Below are 6,853 nucleotides of genomic sequence, written 5' to 3'. Positions count from 1 at the left end.
CTTTTAACGCCGTAACACGCTAAGTTAAACAGCAAATCGATAGATCTAAAGTGAGACTATGGATTTGTGATTTAAATTAAAGTTGTTAAGAGCTCATTGGTCTCATTTTTTTCAACTTTAGTTAACGTGTAATGCTGCTGTTTTAACATAAACATCATTATGACGCTTAAAAGTTAACTTTGTGGTATTTTCTTCTGGTAAAATTCGCTTTTTAAGGCCTAAAACAAAGGCTGATTGGCCCAAAAGCTTCATCCTGGGTTAGTGACTCCGACAAATGCCTAACGTTACAAACATTGCCCTCACTTTTCAATAAACAAATAAATAATCAGCCAGTCAGTATCAATATAGCCAAATATTGCTAATTGCATGTTTTAATCAGTTTGTGTAAACCGGCAAAATTAATGTTGTACCAACCTATTCTTAACTATTATGCAAAATAGACTTAAATACAAATGCATAATGACCTTAAATAATTACAATGGGACACTGAAATCACATTTCCTTTCACTGTGTAATTAAATAAATAAAAAATTAAGTTATAGTTAGAGTAATTGCATTTTGTAAAGAGGTTGTTCGAGGGCCTATATTATGAATATAGTTATTATATTTAATTAACAATATGGCGTCAACCAAATTCTTAATACATATAAATTATAATAATAATAATACAAAACTACGCAAAATAAATAAATAGCAATAGTAGTATTTGAGGTAAAGTTAGTTTTATATTATCACATTTGTTGAGTGGCAACTTGCTCCCTGATTGTTTATCATGCTACTTTGTTGGGTGTGAAATGGCGTGCAAGTATTACTTCAAAACAACATTAGCACTGTTAAATTGACTCTGAACAATATTGAACTTTGATAGTTGTTGGCTGCTAATATGATTTCACTATTTAGAAATAGCAGAGAATACTTTTCTGAAATTATATTATTAAGAAGAAAGTCTGAATGTGTGAATATAAACCAACTTTACCCCAATATAGTAGTATTATAGTAATCTATAGCAATCTAAAACAGGATATATCAAAATATGCTTAAAGGCTTTCAGAACACACTCAGCAGGTGATGGACTCGGTTTGTTTTCTGTCTGGATAATGATGAGTTGTTTCCCCCACACCAAGTCTATGGGACTGACCCTCTGCGTCAGGTGGGGTGACGCTCTCGCTCTGCTCAGTCACTTTTTCCATGGTCAATACCTGCCCAAACATCTCTCACTCTTCAGTGGAGTTCAGTGGTGAAGCTTCGATTGGTGGGTGACTGTAAGCCGGGGTCCAGTTCAGTTTCACTCTGGGCGGCTGATGTGTGTTCTGGAGGTGTAGTGATGATGAGGGTCAGAAGGATAACAGCTACTACATTTGGGTTAAATCTCCATTAAAAAGACAAATATTAACATTAATTGACTCGAATTCATAAATCTGCTCATATTCAGTTTGCTTTATAATCTTAACATCTGGCCTTCATAAAAATGAAAATAACAATCATTACTAAATGTAAGTGCGCATTAGAATTAGTTTGTGGTTAAGATTGGAAAATCTAAATCTAGCTTTTATCAAACATAGAGGTAAAGTTGGTTTTATATTTGCACATTTGTTCATTAAGAAGTCTTTATATTGTTTACCATTTTACTTTGAATATTCGATCGGAATTAGCATGCAGGTATGACTTGAAAACAACATTAACACTGTTTATTTGACTGTGAACAATGCTGTACTTTGATAGTCATTGGCTGCTAATAAAATTTCGCAATTTAGAGTTTGCAAATAATACTTTAATGAAATTATAATATTAAGGGGAAAGTCTGAATGTGCGAATATAAAACCAACTTTACCTCTATTTATCAAACTGCTCTCTCTTGACCAATCGTCACCTTTGACTAAGGTTCTGAATGATTTTGAGATATTAAGCTTCAAAGTATTTTCAGTCCGTAGCAAACAGTATGTGTGTAACATTTGTTGTTTAAATAAGAAGTCTTAATGTAAACAACTTATAAAAAACATTCTATAGTGTAAATAAGTTGTCGTTTAATAATAATATGTCAATATTTTGTCAATTATGACAAAAATGTCAGATAAAACCGTATAATTCTAATGTGACGCAATGTTAGGTAAGTTACTCCAAAAGTAATTACTAATTACATGATTTAAATTGTATTTAAATTACTATTCGGGTTTATCTGAAATGTAATGTAACTTAAATGTAAATGTAATGTGGAGTAACGTAATATTTCTCATGTCTTTGATTATTAGTAAAGTTGAATGTTTAAGTGCTGAGATTATATGAGGACCTTTAGTTGATTCTTTAGTTGAAACTGTTATGCTAAACCTGAGTAACAAAAAACATCTACAATTGCTGTGGTTTTCTGAATTTATATCCTGCATTATCATGAACTAATTTCTTAATTTTTTTGCCTAAAGCACGTGCAAAATAACTACTTAATGATATTGATAAATATGTGCAAATTTGAAAATAAATAAATAAATAAATGTAAATGTGTATTAGAAGTAGTTTGTTGTTGAGATTGGAAAAGAAAATACTGAATTAGTTTCTCTTGGCAAAAAAAAACTGTTAATAGAATTTAAATAACGAAAAAGTTACAATAAGAATTGACAATGTTACAAAAAGATTGTTGGCATAATTATTTACTTTACATATGAAGTGAAAGGCTCCATGATAATGTCCGAGGCTCAGAGACACTCTCTCTGTTCAAAACCTGATGAAAGACCAATCTTTTTAGTAAAGCGTACACACAATGCATCACAAAATGGTATGATGTGTGCTCCATGTAGGTGAGTGAGCTTGATAAACCAGCTGTAGGACACACTCCTCCTGTCTTAATGCACCAGACAATTGTTAGAAATACTCATGCTTCTCATGTTTCTTCATATAACTGCTGTTTTCATTTATCATTAGAATTAGTTTGTGGTTAAGATTGGAAGATCTAAATCTAGCTTTTATCAAACATAGAGGTAAAGTTGGTTTTATATTTGCACATTTGTTCATTAAGAAGTCTTTATATTGTTTACCATTTTACTTTGAATATTCGATCGGAATTAGCATGCAGGTATGACTTGAAAACAACATTAACACTGTTTATTTGACTGTGAACAATGCTGTACTTTGATAGTCATTGGCTGCAAATATGATTTGGCAATTTAGAGTTTGCAAATAATACTTTAATGAAATTATAATATTAAGGGGAAAGTCTGAATGTGCGAATATTAAACCAACTTTACCTCTATTTATCAAACTGCTCTCTCTTGACCAATCGTCACCTTGGATTTATAAGGTTCTCTCTGCGTTCTGAATGATTTTGAGATATTGAGCTTCAAAGTATTTTCAGTTCGTAGCAAACAGTATGTGCGTAACATTTGTTGTTTAAATAACTAGCCTTAATGTAAACAACTTATAAAAAACATCCTATAGTGTAAATAAGTTGTCGTTTAATAAGAATATGTCAATAACTCAATTTTGACAAAAATGTCAGATAAAACCTTATAATTCTAATGTGACGCAATGTTAGGTGAGTTACTCCAAAAAGTAATTACTAATTACATGATTTAAATTGTATTTAAATTACTATTCTGGTTTATCTGAAATGTAATGTAACTTAAATGTAAATGTAACGTGGAGTAACGTAATATTTCTCATGTCTTTGATTATTAGTAAAGTTGAATGTTTAAGTGCTGAGATTATATGAGGACCTTTAGTTGATTCTTTAGTTGAAACTGTTATGCTAAACCTGAGTAACAAAAAACATCTACAATTGCTGTGGTTTTCTGAATTTATATCCTGCATTATCATGAACTAATTTCTTAATTTTTTGCCTAAAGCACGTGCAAAATAACCACTTAATGGTATTGATAAATATGTGCAAATTTGAAAATAAATAAATAAATGTAAATGTGTATTAGAAGTAGTTTGTTGTTGAGATTGGAAAAGAAAATACTGAATTAGTTTCTCTTGGCAAAAAAAAACTGTTAATAGAATTTAAATAACGAAAAAGTTACAATAAGAATTGACAATGTTACAAAAAGATTGTTGGCATAATTATTTACTTTACATATGAAGTGAAAGGCTCCATGATAATGTCCGAGGCTCAGAGACACTCTCTCTGTTCAAAACCTGATGAAAGACCAATCTTTTTAGTAAAGCGTACACACAATGCATCACAAAATGGTATGATGTGTGCTCCATGCAGGTGAGTGAGCTTGATAAACCAGCTGAGAGACACACTCCTCCTGTCTTAATGCACCAGACAATTGTTAGAAATACTCATGCTTCTCATGTTTATTCATATAACTGCTGTTTTCATTTATAGCACTTTGTTTTTGCCTTTATTTAATATCTCATGTTTAAATACGCTATGAACAGCAGCTACGCTAATTATATTTTTATTCTCTATTTCCACCTGGGGATTCTCATCCCGAGACCTCTAGAGATTGTGACCTGTAAAGAGATGATGGCAACCATAGAGGACTCCTAGAGGTATCCATAGTCCTGGACCAGGCCGTATCCTGAGCAGATGCTGTGGTGGTCATGGAGGAGTGAAGAGCGTGAGACTGATTGCTGAAAGACCCTAGTGCAGAGCTATTCAATTGGCGGCCCAAACAAAGTACTAAGATTGGATAACTCAAGTGTGTCAGAGTTGTTATTAGTATAGTCCACCTACGACATAAACCATCTAACGTTACTTTACATTATAAAACTAAATTAAAACGTTGAGAATGAGTTGGCTTTTAACGCCGTAACACGCTAAGTTAAACAGCAAATCGATAGATCTAAAGTGAGAATATGGATTTGTGTTTGAAATTAAAGTTGTTAAGAGCTCATTGGTCTCATTTTTTCAACTTTAGTTAACGTGTAATGCTGCTGTTTTAACATAAACATCATTATGACGCTTAAAAGTTAACTTTGTGGTATTTTCTTCTGGTAAAATTCGCTTTTTAAGGCCTAAAACAAAGGCTGATTGGCCCAAAAGCTTCATCCTGGGTTAGTGACTCCGACAAATGCCTAACGTTACAAACATTGCCCTCACTTTTCAATAAACAAATAAATAATCAGCCAGTCAGTATCAATATTGCTAATTGCATGTTTTAATCAGTTTGTGTAAACCGGCAAAAATAATGTTGTACCAACCTATTCTTAACTATTATGCAAAATATACTTAAATACAAATGCATAATGACCTTAAATAATTACAATGGGACACTGAAATCACATTTCCTTTCACTGTGTAATTAAATAAATAAAAAATTAAGTTATAGTTAGAGTAATTGCATTTTGTAAAGAGGTTGTGCGAGGGCCTATATTATGAATATAGTTATTATATTTAATTAACAATATGGCGTCAACCAAATTCTTAATACATATAAATTATAATAATAATAATACAAAACTACGCAAAATAAATAAATAGCAATAGTAGTATTTGAGGTAAAGTTAGTTTTATATTATCACATTTGTTGAGTGGCAACTTGCTCCCTGATTGTTTATCATGCTACTTTGTTGGGTGTGAAATGGCGTGCAAGTATTACTTCAAAACAACATTAGCACTATTAAATTGACTCTGAACATTATTGAACTTTGATAGTTGTTGGCTGCTAATATGATTTCACTATTTAGAAATAGCAGAGAATACTTTTCTGAAATGCTATTATTAAGAAGAAAGTCTGAATGTGTGAATATAAACCAACTTTACCCCAATATAGTAGTATTATAGTAATCTATAGCAATCTAAATCAGGATATATCAAAATATGCTTAAAGGCTTTCAGAACACACTCAGCAGGTGATGGACTCAGTTTGTTTTCTGTCTGGATAATGATGAGTTGTTTCCCCCACACCAAGTCTATGGGACTGACCCTCTGCGTCAGGTGGGGTGACGCTCTCGCTCTGCTCAGTCACTTTTTCCATGGTCAATACCTGCCCAAACATCTCTCACTCTTCAGTGGAGTTCAGTGGTGAAGCTTCGATTGGTGGGTGACTGTAAGCCGGGGTCCAGTTCAGTTTCACTCTGGGCGGCTGATGTGTGTTCTGGAGGTGTAGTGATGATGAGGGTCAGAAGGATAACAGCTACTACATTTGGGTTAAATCTCCATTAAAAAGACAAATATTAACATTAATTGACTCGAATTCATAAATCTGCTCATATTCAGTTTGCTTTATAATCTTAACATCTGGCCTTCATAAAAATGAAAATAACAATCATTACTAAATGTAAGTGCGCATTAGAATTAGTTTGTGGTTAAGACTGGAAGATCTAAATCTAGCTTTTATCAAACATAGAGGTAAAGTTGGTTTTATATTTGCACATTTGTTCATTAAGAAGTCTTTATATTGTTTACCATTTTACTTTAAATATTCGATCGGAATTAGCATGCAGGTATGACTTAAAAACAACATTAACACTGTTTATTTGACTGTGAACACTGCTGTACTTTGATAGTCATTGGCTGCTAATATGATTTGGCAATTTAGAGTTTGCAAATAATACTTTATTGAAATTATAATATTAAGAAGAAAGTCCAAATGTGCGAATATAAAACCAACTTTACCTCTATTTATCAAACTGCTCTCTCTTGACCAATCGTCACCTTGGATTTATAAGGTTCTCTCTGCGTTCTGAATGATTTTGAGATATTGAGCTTCAATGTATTTTCAGTTCGTAGCAAACAGTATGTGTGCAACATTTGTTGTTTAAATAACTAGCCTTAATGTAAACAACTTATAAAAAACATCCTATAGTGTAAATAAGTTGTCGTTTAATAAGAATATGTCAATAACTCAATTATGACAAAAATGTCAGATAAAACTTTATAATTCTAATGTGACGCAATGTTAGGTGAGTTACT

This window comes from Danio rerio, chromosome 10, assembly GCF_049306965.1.
Source record: "Danio rerio strain Tuebingen ecotype United States chromosome 10, GRCz12tu, whole genome shotgun sequence".
In the NCBI taxonomy this organism is placed as follows: Eukaryota; Metazoa; Chordata; class Actinopteri; order Cypriniformes; family Danionidae; genus Danio; species Danio rerio.
The sequence above is the reverse complement of the archived record's forward strand: the minus strand, read 5'-3'. Positions refer to the sequence as shown.